Below are 17,352 nucleotides of genomic sequence, written 5' to 3'. Positions count from 1 at the left end.
ACCTGCCCATAATTCCAGACCTTAAGAGGCAGAGAGAGGGAATCCCTGTAGCAAACTGACTCGACAGAGCTTTGGGTTCAAAGAGAGACTCTGCCTTTATATATATGGTAGAGATCAAGCAAAAGACACCAGATGTTAAGACACCATATGCACCCATGAGGGGTTTTTTTTGTTGTGGAGGTAACTTTATAATTAAATCTCTCACTTATTAAAATTTTGTTGTATATGTTATAAGGAAGGACCTATAGTTCCTCCAGCATTCCTTAAATGAGATATTTTTTTGTTATAAACAGTCCTTTTTTTTTAATTTCCTGAAATAACTGAAAAATAAAAGCTTGGGAAACAACTTGTTTGGATGACCTAAAAAATAACGATTTATAGAGATTTTGCATGTATCCTGTGTTTTTGAGAGCCTGAGGAAGTCATTTAGTACCTCTTTTGTGTTATGCAGGGTTCTCTTCTCTAAGGAACAGAAACAATAGAATGAAGATAGTTGCATTAGAAAGAGAGATTTACTGGATCTTTTACACGATAGAGGTTGGGTATTCTAGCAATGGCCACTTGCACTCTGGAGACAGAAAGCCTTCTTGCTGCCTGGTCTGTGAAGCCACAGCCTCTGCAGAGTAATCCAGAACTAACGGCCTGGAGCTCCTGATGAGCATGTGAGGTGTGGGCCACATTGGAAGGCTGGAGTCAAGCACTAGTCATCTGCATGAACTGCATGTGCTCAGGAAGTAAAGACTGTAACTTAACACTACTTTTTCTTGGGCTCTCTTCTGTTGGAAGGGGCTACCCATACACCCATGTGTGTATACGTAGTCTTCTCTTCTCTACTGAAAATGTTCTCATAGATGTGTCTCCTGGGTGATACTAACTCTCTTCAAGTTGACTAATCATCACATGCTCTGACTCTTTCCTTAGAAGGAGGAATGATTAAATTATACATTGCTGCCCCATTTCACTTACTTCAGTATCTAATTCATACTCAGGGCAAATATTTCATGAAGTCTAAAATTTAACAGCAAGCTCGAGCTAAGTTTTCTCATTTATTCTGTTACGTATTTCAGTTTATAGAGTAGAAGCCAAGAATGATGGTCTTATTATAAGGCTTCCTGTCTTGAGTTTGGCTTGATTAGAAATGTCACTGAAAATTGGTCTGTGTGGGAGCAGTGAAAAAATTCTATCACAGGATAAAAATAGCAATAGTCAGAGAACATCAAAATTGGATCACAGAACATCATCCGAGATTCTGAGCTGCAGCTTTGGTTTGAAGTAAGATTTTCAGCATAGTTTTGGATTGTTTTTGTTTTTAATAAAACTTAAAATTAGCTTCATATTTTGGTATTTTAGGGAGTATCTTAGGGTTTTCATTTCTGTGAAGATACACCATGACCAAGCCAACTCTTATAAAGGATGACAATTAATTGGAGCTGGCTTACAGGTTCAGAGGTTCAGTCCATTATCATCACTGCAGGAAGCACAATAGCATCAAGGTGGACACGGTGCTGGAGAAGGAGCTGAGAGTTCTGCATCTTGATCAGAAGGCAGCCAGGAGAAGACTGGTTTCTAGGCAGCTAGGAGGCAGGTCTCCATGCCCACCCCCACAGTGACAGACTTCCTCCAACAAGCCCACACATACTCAAAGAAGGCCATACCCCAATAGTGCCATTCCCTGAGCCAACCATACTCAAACCTCTACAGGGATATGATCACTTTATTGACGTTCCTTGGTGGGACATGTTTCTATCATATTAAACAAAAAAAGATAAATTTCAATTCTGTATTGACCAGGAAAAAGTAAAGTGGTGTGGACTCTACCTTTTCTTGTGAACGAAGAAGATTTAGACATCCTCAAATGGGTGGAAACCTTTATATACCTGTAGAAAGTACTGAGGTGATGGCTCCATGCTAACATGCTTTCTGTGCAAACTTGAGGACCTGAGGTTGGATCTCCAGCACCCAAATATACACACCAATTATGGCGGCACATGCCTGTAATCACCCCTTCCTCTAGGATGAAATGCCTTACCAACACCCTCCCTCCATCTTTTTGTTCTATCCATGTCTCTGGGTGACAGGATAGGACTTAAGATACATATTTATGATATATCTCCCCTGATCAAACCACTGACTCTCGTACTGATTTCTTCACAAATACATACTGAAATAATGCTTTGCCAGTTTTCTACATATCCCTAGACATACAGCTGAGTCTACAACTAAAGCTGATCATAATGTCTTGTATTAATAACATAATATGTGCCATCCACAGTGCCATTGGAGAATTGTTAGCATACAATGTGGACAACTGTCTTTATTTCTTACTATTTCAGAAATAAATATATTGCCATGCTAATCATTTCCAAGTGGTTCAATGGAATTAAGTACACTAACATTGTACAAACATCATTTCTATTCATTTCTGATACATTTTATCATTAAACCAAAAATATGTATTTACTACACACTAACTCTCCATTCTCTACTCTCTACTTTCTGCCTTTATAAATTTGTCTATTCTAATACTTCATAATAATATCTGTCACTATCAATAGCTTATTTCACTATGTCTTCAACATAGCATAATGTCTTTAAGGTTCACCCAGTGTATTAGTGACTTCTCTTTTTGCTGTGACAAATTACCTGAGTGCAAACTGACACCAAAAGCTTAAGAACCAAGTGTTAGGTTTCTAACAGAAATGGCAGCTCCATTTCTGGGTGCCAATTTTCCATTTTAATTAGTGGCAAAATATTGCATGGAAACAACTGAGGCAAGAAAGGGCTCATCTGGGCTCATATTTTTGGGAACTGTCTGTTCCGGAGGAGAAGGCATGGTGGCAACTGACTCCATGCTATTAGACTCATGCTCACTCACATTTGGTGCAGTAGGAAAGATGTCTGGATCAGACCCAGAAACTCAAGATCTACACCCCAGTGATCCACTTTCTTCAAATAGACCCCATCGTCATCCTCCATCTCCTAAATAGTTTGAGTAACTGGAGACCAAATATTCAAACACGCGATTCTGTGAGTGTCTCTTTCATTGAAACTATAACACCTTTGTTGATGTAGGCTTTCCCACTGAGCAGTCTTGAGACCTCTGTTGAAGATCACTTGACTGTATATACGGAGCTCTCTTTCTTGGCTTTTTGCTTGGTTTCATTAATCCATCTGTCCATAACAGCACAACTTTTTTTCTCTAAAGTTGACTTTCCACTTTCTCCTTTTGAAAGATGACATTGGGTGTGCAGGGTCTTTTGAAATTCTATATAAATTGAGAATGAATTCATCTATTCCTCAAAAGAGTGTTAAGGAATAACTGGAATTGTATTAAATCTGTACTGCATTTTGGGTATGGTAGACCTTAAAATACTGTCTCCCAATCCAGGAAGAGGAAATAGCTCTCCATAGATTTGTTTGCTTGCCTTTTATTTCAATGTTCTTTTAAATTTCACATATAAATCTTTTGTCTTTATTTCTCTGTTTTTATTTCTACATGTGCCATTTTTAAAAGATGAAAGAAATTGTTTTACTTTTCTCTCTGTGTGAGTATATATCACATGTGTCTGGATCTTCTGACCCACAGAAGTCAATAGAGGGTACTACATCCTAGAGGTAAGACTTGTAGGCATTGTGAGGGTGCGAGGAACCAAGCTCAGAACCTACGGAAGAGCAATAAGTGCTTTTAAGCATTGAGCCACCTCTCTATCCCAGTATTTTATTAAGTATCATGATATTGCAATTAAATTATTTTTATTTTATATTTGGCCCATTTATCGTCAGTGTGTAGACGTATAATTGATTTTCATGTAGTAATTATAACTTGGAATATAGATCTACTGGTTGAATTGTTGTATGTGTGTCTGTGTGTGTAATAACTGGGGTTATCTTCCTATATAAGATAATGCTGTCTGTGAATAGAAAAAAGTTTACTTCTTTCTTTCTAATTTGTATCTTTTTACTTTTTCCCCTTGCTTAAGTGTTGAGCATAGTCCTTTCAGCACTTTGCTTTTCTTTTGATGTTGGCCTTAGGCAAAGAATTTGCAGAGAAAAATGACTATGTGGTTTTACATAGGGGTCTTTAGCCAGCCATGTAGTCTGATTCTTTAAATGCCAGCTCCAGTCAAGTGAAAGAAACTCTCCAGATACACAGCACTCATAACATCCATATGCTGTAGTTCAGTATTTAGCACAGCAACGAAGTTAGTAGCTTATCTGTCTTCCCGCCAGTCTCAGGACCTCCTGGAGCCTACCTACTAAGCACACACGTAAGAAGTCGTATACCTGAAGAAGGTACCAAAACAAAACATGCTGAGATCTTTCTTTTATTGTATCTTTATTTCATTTATCATATAGTACCACATGGTATTTAGCAAATTCTATGTTTCTATGATCTAATAATTTCACCCTGTTAGGACAACAGGGAAATTTAGTGAAAATCTTTGCAAAAAGTTATAAAGAGCAGAAGATATATTCATTCTATCCACCGAAATTCCTTGGGTCATACGTTTTTGGTAAACTGGTAAATTATCCTGACGACAGGTCTTCCTACTTTTTAACAACTTCCCCACCCCTTTGTTTGTAATTTGATGCATCTATAATGGAATCGTGGTGAGCCTAAATAAGCTTTTTATTACGTTTCATAAACGAATCAGGCATTAGGACTATGAGGTTTGAATTAATGAGCTTCACATTTTAATATACTTCATATAATTCTAGTTTCTTAAAGCTGGAGAAGCCCTGGTCCCACACATGTTAATTAGACAGTTGTAGGTTAGCTAAAAAGATAGGAGGGCAAAAGAACACAAACACTGCTCTCCAGGCCCCTGGGACCTGTAGGGAAGTCATTTGAGGACAGCTCTGGGCTCAGCTTCCTGACAGCGCTGTGACTGATCAAGTCCTCACTGTCCTTGCGAGCCAGGGTCTGCCTCCCCTGCAGCAGAAGCTGCCGCTGTGAGGACCCAGCTGTTCCCGTGTCTGCTGCTCTGTCTGCCTGCTTTATGTGCTACAAGGGCAAACTCCCAGTGGTCTCTGCACCTCTCTAATTTAAATCCCCACCAAGATAGGCTCCGAAAATTTCAAGCAGTCACATGGCTTTTGGCCAGAGAAATCTGGCATTGGGAGATGGTAACACCCTCTCACTCAGCCTGTAGGCTGAGAAGCCATGAACTGCCTCTTAGAGCTCCTATGAGCATGGGATGTGTTTGAGTAACAGCACTGGGATCCCTTCCCTGGTTGAACAGAGAATGGAACAGAAGCCTGAAAGCTCAGCTGAATCCAAAGGGATTCTTTTAAACCCACTAGGTCTGCCTCTCTGAAACACATCTCTGAATTGCTGGCAAAAACCTTTCTTCTGGCTTATTTCTTCTGACCTACAAATGCCAATAGGTTAGAGCTGCAAAAGGAGGGTTGATTGACTCACCTTGTTTGTGAAACATGGAAAGTCATATTGCCAATGTGATTTTATCAAACTTATTCTCGATAAAGAACATATGCATGTCTCACTGGGCTGGGACACTGAGTCAGTCCAGCCACAGCGATAAAGGCCTGGAGAAATTGCTCAGTGGTTACAAGCATTAGCTGCTGGAAGAGGACCTAAGTTTGATTCCCAGCACCTGTTCAAGCCGTTCAGCACTGTTGTAACTCCAGGCTTGAGGGATCTTATCTTCGTAAGTGCTACACACAAATGGGGCACAGACATCTGTGCAGGCAAAATACTATACACACAAAATAAATTAAATTTAGAATAAAGTATAAATGAAGACTATGCATACTTAAATTAGCAACTGTAGTATTAAAGTGGTAATTTAACCTCTATCATAAGCAAACTGTGAGTCAGGCTAATGTCATAATGACAGTTTTAATAATACATAATTCATAGCCTGATTCTCTTTATGGTTTCTCCCATGCTTTCTCTCCCCAATTTCATCGTTTCCTTTGGCAAACAACTACAAAAACAGGCAGCCGAAGAAATGACTTGGTGGCAAAGAGTACTTACTGGTTTCTCTTTCTGAGGACCCAGTTTCTAATCACGGAACCCAAATGGTGCTGACAACTGTCTGTGTCTCCAATTCCAGGAGCTCCAACATCCCCTTCTGGTCTCTGCACACACCAGGTATGCACATGGTGTACAGACATACATGCAAACAAATACCTAGACACATACTTTAAATTTTAAATCAGTAAAATAATGACAAAAATCAAGTAAAACCAAAAGATAAAAAGGAAAAACAATCTCAGCAAATTGCTAGTAGCTAATGTCAACCACTGGGTTAATATAAAACTTTGATAAACCCAAATGATACATAATGAAAGCTCGGGCATCAGGCCTGAGTCATTTGCATCATGAAAGACTCCCAGTGTCTGTGACAAGCGAGATTCTGCTGTTTTCGGCTCTGACTCACTTTCTCTCGTAGCAGTTCATCACAGCTCACAAAGCCCTTGCTTGCAACCCATTAAAGCCACCATCGACTCCAGCTGAAGATGCTTCTGAAGTTGCTGGGCACCGGGAGGGCATCGAGCTCTGACAGCATGGCAATATAACCTCACGTCCGCTCTAAAGCCCTGGCAATTGCCTTGATTCCTCGGAGTCAGGGGATAAAAGTACAAATTATAAGTTATATGATATATAACTGTGTGATAAATGTGTCACTCTTATATTTACCGTTTTAAGTCATATAGTTATACTTTTATTCAAATTAATGAGCGATGATTTATTTAGTTGTAGCTTTAAGTTATTTTTATTATCATTTTACTTAATCACTTTACATCCTGCTCACTGCCCATATTTATCCTTTCTTCTTGACACATTTGACTGTGGCCTCGGTGTCTTCTGGGGGGACAGGTGAGATTAGTGACAGAGTGACAGAGCGAGACCATCTAGATACTGAAATGTACTGAGGATGAAATTCCGTTTCAAAAATGGAATGTGATTGAATGTTTGAACTGCTAGCTACCGCTGTTCCCTTCCTGTGTGGCAGAGGTATCGACTACAGGAAGCAAAGTAGGACTTTCCTGGCGTCGTTCAGAAAGATTGACTTGAACCCTGCTCGACGACTTACACTTGTAATACCAAAGGATAGAACAGTTAAAAAGGACAGTGTAAAGAAAGGATTTTCATTCTTTCCAAATAATTCATAGTATTTGTGACAGTGTCCCTTGACAGCAACTGGAAGTGATGAGAGACACCTAGGGAACACACCTCTGGGAGTGTCTATAAGAGCATTTCCAGAGAGGTTTACTGAAATAGAAGACCTACCCAGACTGTACGCAATGCCATCTGATGGGGGGACGTCACAACCCAACTACAAAGGAGAAAGCAAGCAAGCGTAGCCCCAGCATTCATCTCTGCCACCTGGTTGTGATCGTGGCACAACGTGACCAACTCTTCCTGTCCCTGCTGTCACAGCTAGAGCCACTCTCATCCCCATGCCTGTTCAGGCCTGCTCCACTATGAAGGACCACAGTCTCCAGTTGTGAGGCACTTGGATTGCCTGTATCAAGCAATTTGTCTCAGTGATAAGAAAAATAATATCTAGTACAGCATTATAGCATAATAAAAATTTTATTTCGTAAATATGAGCTTAAAAAATCAGAGACTTCATTAGCTTTTATGTGTCATTTAAATGAGAAGAATAAAGAACTCTGTCTATTGGAGTGAGTGACGTTTTTAATAATATTCACACTTTCACTTACACCTTGCAATTTTAGGGAGTGAAGAATGGTTTTATTATTTTGGTCATGTCCCTCTGATACTAGGCATACTGTATCTAAAAGATAAAGATAAAAAAAAAAGGAAAGAAAGCAGGGAAGAAAAAAACTCCCCAGAATACTATTTGCCTCTTCCCTCTTCCTTTAGAGCCAGTTAATAACTTATTTTTGATCTCCTTTTGCCCAATCCACAGTGCATGTTAGTATTACTGTTCCTCAAAATACAAATAAGACTAAGCCTACTGTATAGTCCAGCTGTCCTGTCCTTTCTGGTTCACGTCCTGTCCCACTGAACAGCACTTACATGTGGTGGAGACATCAGCATGCTCATGTTCCTCACAAAAGCCAACTTCTGTGAAATCAGTACAGTGGTCTGTCAACCAATGAATACTAGCAAAAAATACACTGTACACAAAAGAGCTTATATTTGGCCACAAGGAAGAATGAAATTATGACATTTGGTGAAATAAAGGTGGAAATGGAGGTAATCATTTTAACTGAAAAAGGCCAGACCCCCAAAAAACAAATGCCATGATTTTTTTCCCATTTGTGGATCCAAGTGTATATAGATTCCGTAAAGCTGTGCATACTATATATCTATATGTCTATATCTATATCTATATATCTATATACCATATGTATATGTACGTGACATATGTGTGTGTTTGTGACATGAACACAGAAGAGGCTGGGGAAAGAAGTAGACTAGAAGGAGGAAGAGGAAGAAATGGAGAAAGCAGAGGGCAGGGAGACACGAGGAGGGGAATATAGTAAAAATATCTTTTACTCTAAAGAAACTGTATTATAAAGTTGATCAGTATTACGAATGCAGGGATTAAAAATTTTAAAGCTTTACCCTTTATACCTTTTTATTCTTTTTTTTGATAATATCACAAGACTCTGATAAGCTATTTAGAACTCACCCAAGTACACAAACCTACCTGCTAGTTCACCTTGCCTTGCAGAAGACAGATGTCTTCTCTTACAAATCTTAGAGCTGTTGTGTGCCTTCTCAGACAGTCCCCACTTACAGGAGATACAGATCTCATTTGGGGTAGAACTCTTAAGGTCTTAGCAGGCTCAGTATGCTGGGTAAAGTTACCAAATACCTCAGAAGGGTCTTTTATAGAAACTGTAATGGAAAGTGTGAGTGTGCATGTGTGTGCATGTGTATGTGTGTTTTTATATATCCTTTAAAGTTAAGACACAATGGTGGGGATTTTTTGGCATAAATATTCTTCTTAAGATGTTTAACACAGTGCCTGGCACAGAATAGGGCTCAATAGAATATTTTATTTATATGTGCAAATTTACAATCAGAAAGGTTTCTGAATTGGGCAGATTTGAGCTAAGCATCCATTCAGCAGATGTTGTAGCCAACCCACTATTTTTCAGTACTGATATCGGCTGAGAGTTTAACAGTGACCCAAACTGAACACAAGCATTTATAGTTTAGACAGGCAAGTGAACATTCACCAAGCAATTATGTAAGTATAAATTTACATAAACACAATCCAAATGTCCAAACAGAAAATGGCAAAATAAATTATTCAATTTTGATGTAAAATTCAGTAACTATTAAAATTATTACAAAGAATGGCTTTATGGGTGTAATAACATTGCACATTCAAAAATGTGAGATACAAAAGCACAGAGTATAATTATAATTATATAAGAACAAATACATGTTTATGCATGGGAAAGTTGATTACATACCACATTAAGTAGAGGTTATTGCTGGTGATAGTATTAAGAAGCATAAAGACAAGTGATTTGTAGGAGAGCCAGGAGGCAAGTAGATTTGTTTTTTCAATGTTTGCATTTATAATTGGGCAATTTGCATGCCTTAGATGAGAAAGTAACATTTTAACATCTATTCTTTCCTTTCCCTTGAGTCATTTCCTTTGGAAGACAGGGTGAGGAATGAGATTAAGGTCCCCAAGGACTCTTCTGTTTAAATCGGACAAATAGTGTCCTCATGAAGGTCTTCATAATAGAACTCCAGGAGACTTTAAGTGTCTGAAAAGATTACTCTTTCTCTGCTGCTAGTTTTTTTTTTTATGTCCGTCAATTTTAAAGATTAAAAACTTGTGTCTACAGAGAAAAGTTCCAGAAATGCTTCCAGGGATAATAATGGGCCCTTGATTTCCAAGTGAAATTTGGAAATCCTGCACATTTGATTAAACTACTTTGTCAATATCAAAGCTTGCAGTTTTCTTTCCCATCTTTTATTACACCTACTTAGTTCTAATCCTACTGGACCACCAAAGTACCACCCACATGAGCTCATTTGATTTTCATTACTGACATCTCCAAATACATCAACTCTAAGAATTAAGGCTTCGACAGAGGAATTGCAGGGAGGCATGATCAATCAGAATGTTGGTCCATAAGAGGAAGACCTCCTCGGTCTTTCTCTCTTCTCAGTGTTCACTCTCATCCCAGTGTAGTGTATGAGAGCAGTTTATGGAAGGTGGCGATCTAACAGATAATGGTACATTCTTGTAGGGCAAACTGTAAATTTTGCCCTGTAAATTTTGGTCATGAATGACATAAGGAATAATGTCCCTTTCTTTTGAATAAATGTCTAGGCATCTAAAATCAGCCTTTTTATTGGCAGCACCGCTATGAAAGATTAACAGCTTATATTGCAAAGAGACTCAGGTCCCAGCTGAACTCGTGTGCTCAGTAGTTTCTAGATGAGTTTCCATTTCCTAACCCCCACCAAACCTTTGTCTTACTCTCTTCACATACTTTAGCAAACATTTTCATTAACGTATCTATATTTATACATTGTCACAATTGAGTGTAGTGTATTTATTGTACCCTGGTGCTTTATATTCCCTATTAACCTTCAAGATGCGGCTTGTATAGTTAGAAATCCCGTTGCAGTAAGAAGGCAGTAAGAAGGCCTTCTGAAAAGATAAAGACTTCACAGTAGGCCAGGTCCAGGGTCTGGTGAGCTACCTGACCGCCACTAATACAGAGATCCTCCTGTCAAATAATCACACTTCCAAGTTAATGAGTTTTTATTTTCCCACTACTATACTTTGTTGTGACCCAATAAACCTTGAGTAGCCAACTTTTGCTGCAGAGGGCAGATAGAAAGGAATTTACCATGATAGGTTTTGAACAGAGGGATTGCCCTGGCTTCGGACTAACTGGGAGCGGGGGAGCTCTAACAGTGGAGTGGTCAGAATTTCAAGGTGAAAAGATACGTTCCAAGACATTCCTGTTTTTCTATGAAGTGGGTAGATTCTGGCTCAGTTACACTATCTCCTCAGATTCTTATCTGACCTGATGCAGACTCAAAAACATGGTGACAATTGTTATTCCTATATAAAATGTACGGATTCCAATCAGTCTACAAATAAGTTGATCAAAGGTACATTTTTTGTAATTTTGAGTAGTGTACCTATTTTATTTTTAAATTGCTGTATTATAGTGATTTTTAAAAAGACAAATAATGTGCTTTCTTGTAGTTCAATTTCTACTAACATCAAGGTGATTTCAAAATTATGAATATAAGTAATCCTATAATGAATGAATATATCTGTGCTCTAATGGACTGTGCTCAGTGGCAACCATAATTGTGTGACTAAAATGTCCTCTACTAAACTTTATTTATTTATTAGACTCTTATCCTCTTCCTTTTGTGATTCTTTGTTCTTAGAATACTTGTAAGACCAACTTGATTAAGCACTACCTTGGCTTGGTTGCTTTGGTACAAGGTTTTTGAGTAAGGAAAAACTGAGAGAAGCTCTCAAAAGTGAAGAGAGTGTGCAAGAAAGGAAAAGCCACTGAGTTCCTTTGAGTAGGGGTATTGTACAGGGGTGTGGTAGGCTGGACAACCACTAAAATAATCTCTTTTGAGAATTGTTAATTCTCTGGGTTATCATAGGACAACCTAACGGAATGCTACCTGCAATATGCATGTCCCCTTGGCCCAACCAGGGAGATGATCATGTACTTTCCTGTGATACCTACTCAGTTAGGGATAGTTGAAGCTTCCCTTTGTCCACCTTTGACTCCTGGTTTGTAACTGATGTTGGCTCTCTTCTAACTTTGTCACTTGGGCAGAATTGCTACTCTCCAACCTTGCAATTGGTTAGTTCTACTAACCCCTCCTTTGTTCTTGTATTTACATGAACACCTTGTAGTTCTATCCAAACAAAGACTTAACTATCATAATCAAAATATGTAGTTGTAGTCTTTCTTGGTTACCTATTATTCAGCTCCTTCCTTATAAAGTGGTCTGCAGGGTTCTCCTGAGCAGAATCTTATCACAGAAGTTATTCTTTTTTACAATTTAGTCTGCTGCAAGAATATAAGAAAGGAAAACAGTATCATACCCCAAGGGAATATATAAATAACCACACACAGAATGCTAATAGAAATATAAATGAAGTCTCAAGTAAACATAAAGAGCATATTATTAGTCAAAGAAGAAAATAGTGTCCTCGTTATTAATTAACAAAGATTTGACTCATTTACATTTGTACTTCAGTGCTTTGAAGATCATAGAAGTTTTGATTGATCCACTTGAATATTTAGCTGTGAAGAATTATAAGTTAAGAATTTTAGAAGTGGGCTAGTTCCACGTCATTGTTTATAACAGTATATGAGTAGCGATGAATTGGTCAAAGGGATATTTTTAGGCCCAAAGGATATTTAAAATTATTAAAATTCTTGAGGTTGGGGATTTAGCTCAGTGGTAGAGCACTTGCCTAGCAAGCGCAAGTCCTTGGGTTCAGTCCTCAGCTCTGAAAAAAAAAAAGATAAAATTCTTATATTCCCACTGCAAAAAAATAACAAAAAATATTTTTTTTTGTTTTGCTGCAACATTCCAACAAAAGCAACCTAGTAGCTTAAGGATTTATTTTGGTTCACAGTTCAGGGCCACCGCCCACTGTGGTAGAGCAGTTCTAGAGGCACAAGGGTGAGGCAGCTGGTCACCCTGCATCCATAGCTAAGTAGAGAGAGGTGAATACTCTTGCTCAGCTACTTTTGTCCTTCTTACAAAGTCAAAGACCCCATCCCAGTGAATGCTACCACCTACACTTAGTGTAAGAGTTCTTACACCAATTAATATTCCCAAGATACCTGCATTTTCAGGTATCAGAGAAGGTAAGTAAAATAGTGTCTCTTTTCCAAAGGAATTTATAATCCGACGTGTTTGTGTTTCTTAAACATCTGTACTTCACAGAAAGTTTTAAGAATCCCTTAATTTTATGCAATTGCTTTTGTCAATGGCAAATGAGTAATAAAACTTTTAATTCTAAATGAAAAATATTCTCAATGATCTAATAATAGAACATTACTAAATTATCATTCTGTGTTTGTCTGAGGAACAAAAAAATGTCTGATTTGGCAAAAGTCAGCTTTAAGAAAATTCCATCTTGGTGAGTCATTCTGAGATCAGGGTGAATTTCTGACCAGTGTCACCACTGGGCATTGATAACTTGGACCACAGCCCACTGCGGGCACTCTTGGTGCATTCCGTTCTATCACTAGTTCTGTGCTTGTGGAAAATAGCTACCCATGAGTCCATATTGTTTATGTATTTTGGATCTTTTCTAGCTTGAGATTTTACAAAACTTCAGTAGGAATTCCATCAATTAAACCCTTCCTTGTCTTGCTGGTGTCAGATTACACACCAGCCACAGTGAAGCATCCCTCTCCCACCAACTGACAGCCACAGTCTCATGCTGAGCATTTCATGCAAGGGAAATATAAACCTGAAGTGTGTGAGCCACGGAGACTTAGGCTAGTTTGGTCCATACAGTACAACCTTGGCTCTCACTGCACAGCAGGGAACCCAGCTCAGCTCTTACCAGCTTCCCCAAGCAGTAAAGCAGCTTCCTGAACACCCAGTTCTTTTATTAGGACAGATTGCCGCACTGCTGCTGCTGCTGCTGGGACACAGTGGAACTTTCTTCCAGAACAGAAAGACAACATTGTAAGGCAAATACATGCAGTGCTGAGAGAAGGAATTCTTTCTGTGATCTCTAAAGGCCATGTGTGTTTACTGCCAGAACTCCAGATGACAGACACAGCACATCGAAACATCTACATGTTCACAAATAAAACATGAATGTTTGGTCTCTGACTAAACATCTAGCTGACTGCAGGAATTCCTGAGTTTCATCACTATTTGGCATCATCTGCAAACAAGCCTAGTATTAAGGATTGAATCTGGGCACAGGTATCTCTTTTCAGAGAGAAAGAGAGAGAGAGAGAGGAAGAGAGAGAGAGAGAGAGAGCGAGAGAGCGAGAGAGAGAGAGAGAGAGACTTTATGTAGCAGCAGAATAAATATTTTGTTAATGCTTTATAGCCAGAGAAGCAGATTCTATAGTTCCTAGATAACCCTTTTAAAAGCTACCGTAGTTCTTTGACTAAGGTTGAAGCCACCAGAGTTTGGTCTGTGATACCATGTCTACTGATGTTGTCCTCATTTGAGTCTTATTTAGACAGCGTGGTGATGAGACACAATAGGTGTTGCTTTTCTGATATTTGTAGAAGACATAATCTCATTAAAGAACACCAAGAGCAGGAGAAATAGTCTTCCCCAGGGAAGATTGCCCATCCCCACCCACCAGGTGCTTACTAAGTGGTCAGTACTGAAATAATAAAGAATTCATGGGTTGATTTACATGTTTATGAGTGTGTGTGTGTGTGTGTGTGTGTGTGTGTGTAAAACAACAATTAAAGAAAAATGGCATGAATCTGAGAGAGCAAAGAGGATGATAACATGGGAAGGTTTAGAGGGAGGAAAGGAAAGGAGAAAATGATATAATTTCGCAAATATTCATATAAAAGCAACTGTTAAGGCTGGAGAGTTGACTTAGCAGTAAAGAGAATGTGTTACTGCTCTTTCAGAGGGCCTGAGTTCGATTCCCAGCACCTACATGGTAGCTTACAACCATCTGTGACTGCAGTTATAAGTGTTCTGACCTCCACGAGCACAGACATGCATGAGGTGCGCATACACACAAAATATTCCTACAAATAAAATAATAAAATTAAAAATTAAAATCAACTGTTAGTAGCAAGTCATAAAAATATTCTCATAAAATGATAATATGGCTGAGGATATTTGGTCATGGGACTGAGAATAATACCCTAAGACCAAAAGTATGTGACAAGGCGACCTCAAATTTACTTTCTGACCTTCTCACTCCCCACCACCCCATCTCTTAACTCTACTCTATCTATCTATCATCTATCTATCTATCTATCTATCTATCTATCTATCTATCTATCTTTCTTTCTTTCTTTCTATCTATCTATCTATCTATCTATCTATCTATCTATCTATCTATCTATCTATCTATCTATCTATCTATCTATCTATCATCTATCTTCTCCAAAGCACAGGAAGGCACTTCCTCTGAAGTGCTGATCATGAAATAAATATAAGTAGTATGAAATGTCTCTAAGCAGGGACAATTAGTCATCACAGAGGGAAAACACTAAAGGTGTCCATGCCCAGGACACTCTCCTGCATGGAGTTAACCTGTACCCTGACAGAAGGGTCAAGAGATTTCCTGATAAAACTTAGCCCCAGGGTGAAAGCACCAATGTCCTGTGGGCGCTTCCCCTCCCTCAGGTCATCTGGGATACCTCAGCTCCACCCTATAAACTGCTGTCTCAGTAGTCCAGAATGAATTATTTAATTGTTGATTATTTATTCTGTCTGGGTCCTTCATATATAACACTACATTATGATTCCACCCTATGCGTGTAATGAAATTAATTGTCTTTCTCCTGCATGTTGTCAGTTCATTGCTGTAAGCCCTCAGAGAGTGAAGGAGATTTGCTTAGTCCCTTGGTCACACACTTGAACACTATCAAAGAAAAGAGTGTTCAGGTGTTTAGGTGAGATAGGACAGTGGTGAAGTAGAAAGTGGGTAATCAGAGCCACACTGAAGAGGGAAAAGGCAATTTCTCAGAATGAGAAAGAGCTCTTCTTTGAAGTAAGAGACATCCCAAAGCTCTTTTCTTCTACATGCAAATAAAAACGTATTTCTGTTTCTTAAAATGGAAATTGTAATTAAAAATATACAAGAGAATTCTAAATTTCCTGACATTCACACCACTACCATAGACGTTTATGTATGATCAAAGAGTCTCTATTCATTCCATGAATATTAAAATAATTAATATTACTTTGGGGAGAAAGTGCTGACTTTCACCTTTTCTACTTGGTCCACTTTTCATTTCCAATAATGTTCAGTGCTTCCAGATAATGACTGCTTTTGTTTTATTTTGAGATGTAATCAGGCAGGCCTTAAATTTATTATGCAGCCAAGAATGACTTTGAATGCTTTTAACTTTGGGTCTCCCTGCCTAGACCTCTTGAGTGCTGAGGTTACAGGCATGCATGACCCGACTCCACTTAGGTGGTATTGGGGATCCAAAGGAGGTTTTTGTGCACATCAGACACTCTACCAACTGAAGTAGATCCTCAGCCCAACTCCTGCTTTTTGATGTTCTTTACATTGATAAACTTAGGCGGTAGATGCTGGATCCACTTCTCTCTGAAGCTGGAGTACCATGCTGCTTCCTGTCAGTTTTGTGTCTTCCTAAGGTCATCTACCTTTGTTCTGGGAAATGTTATGGCTTCTTTGCTGTTGGGCTCCCAGTGGGATCACAAAAGACTTCAAGGTCATACACAGTGTCCTCTGCAATCAAGTAGAGGAAGCCCAATTTCCTGCTAAAGTCAGTGGTTTCTGGTAGGAAAGGTCAGTAGGACTGCGACCTTTTATGCAGCTCAGGAGCTCATCGAGGGGATTGGGCTAAGCAGACATGGGTGTGGGGCAGGAATGGGCTCACAGCTCACAGATTTTTATCTCAGGAAGCACAGAGGGTTTCAAATCTCTACAGACACATCAACTACTAGACAGCTAATTGAAGCATAAAACATCAACTTCGCTCCTTTTTTCCTAGTGTGGTTTAGAAAGAATGTTTAACAGACTTGCACAAAGAAATGGATAGATGATGGATGGATGGATGGATGGATGGATGGATGGATGGATGGATGAGATAACATTTCATCTCCCTTGACTGTAATCACAGTCCTGTACTTGGCATCCCTTCTTTCAACTCAGAATGACAGCTTCGAATTATATTTCATCTTGTCACTTGTCCCATCTCAGGAAGGTTAAGTATGAAAACTCCTGAAGGCTTCTCCTTCCTTCCCTTACTCCTGTGTTTATTGTTGTTTGGTTTTTTAAAACAAGCCACAGTGCTAATGACTAAGGTGAGTTGGTAATGAACATTATTCAACACTGATGTTCGATGTAATGTCAGTATAGTTATAATATTTACCTGAGTCATGAAGGAACATTCTCTCATTTCTCATCTCTGAACTTCAGAGGTGCCATCACCTGAACAGGTGCATTCCCTCTGAACACTGGGAGTCCCTTCCGGTTTAATATCCAAACTTCAATATGCAATTACTCTGACCACGTCTTACATGGGTACATACATTTTGTAGCTTGAAAGGAGACAGTATATCCCCTTGGTCCAGCAGACTTGCTTGCCACTTGATGCAAAAAAGTAGACTTCCCATGCTGTGTAGATGTTTGCTGTTCTATAGATTTAAAAATGTCCTGCTCCTGACCCAGTGTTTCATGTTG

At 38.9% G+C, this 17,352-nt stretch overlaps 1 long non-coding RNA gene across 1 annotated transcript; it reads left to right on the top strand.

Annotated features, from left to right (window-relative positions):
* Window positions 1-4,871: 4,871 nt before the first annotated feature.
* On the top strand, window positions 4,872-6,632 carry LOC134487109 (uncharacterized). Its single transcript, XR_010066822.1, has 2 exons — window positions 4,872-6,115; window positions 6,417-6,632. It is a non-coding gene; the product is annotated as an uncharacterized LOC134487109 (long non-coding RNA).
* Window positions 6,633-17,352: the final 10,720 nt, after the last annotated feature.

The sequence above is a fragment of the Rattus norvegicus genome, chromosome 5 (genome assembly GCF_036323735.1).
Source record: "Rattus norvegicus strain BN/NHsdMcwi chromosome 5, GRCr8, whole genome shotgun sequence".
In the NCBI taxonomy this organism is placed as follows: domain Eukaryota; kingdom Metazoa; phylum Chordata; class Mammalia; order Rodentia; family Muridae; genus Rattus; species Rattus norvegicus.
The sequence above is the reverse complement of the archived record's forward strand: the minus strand, read 5'-3'. Positions and strand labels throughout refer to the sequence as shown.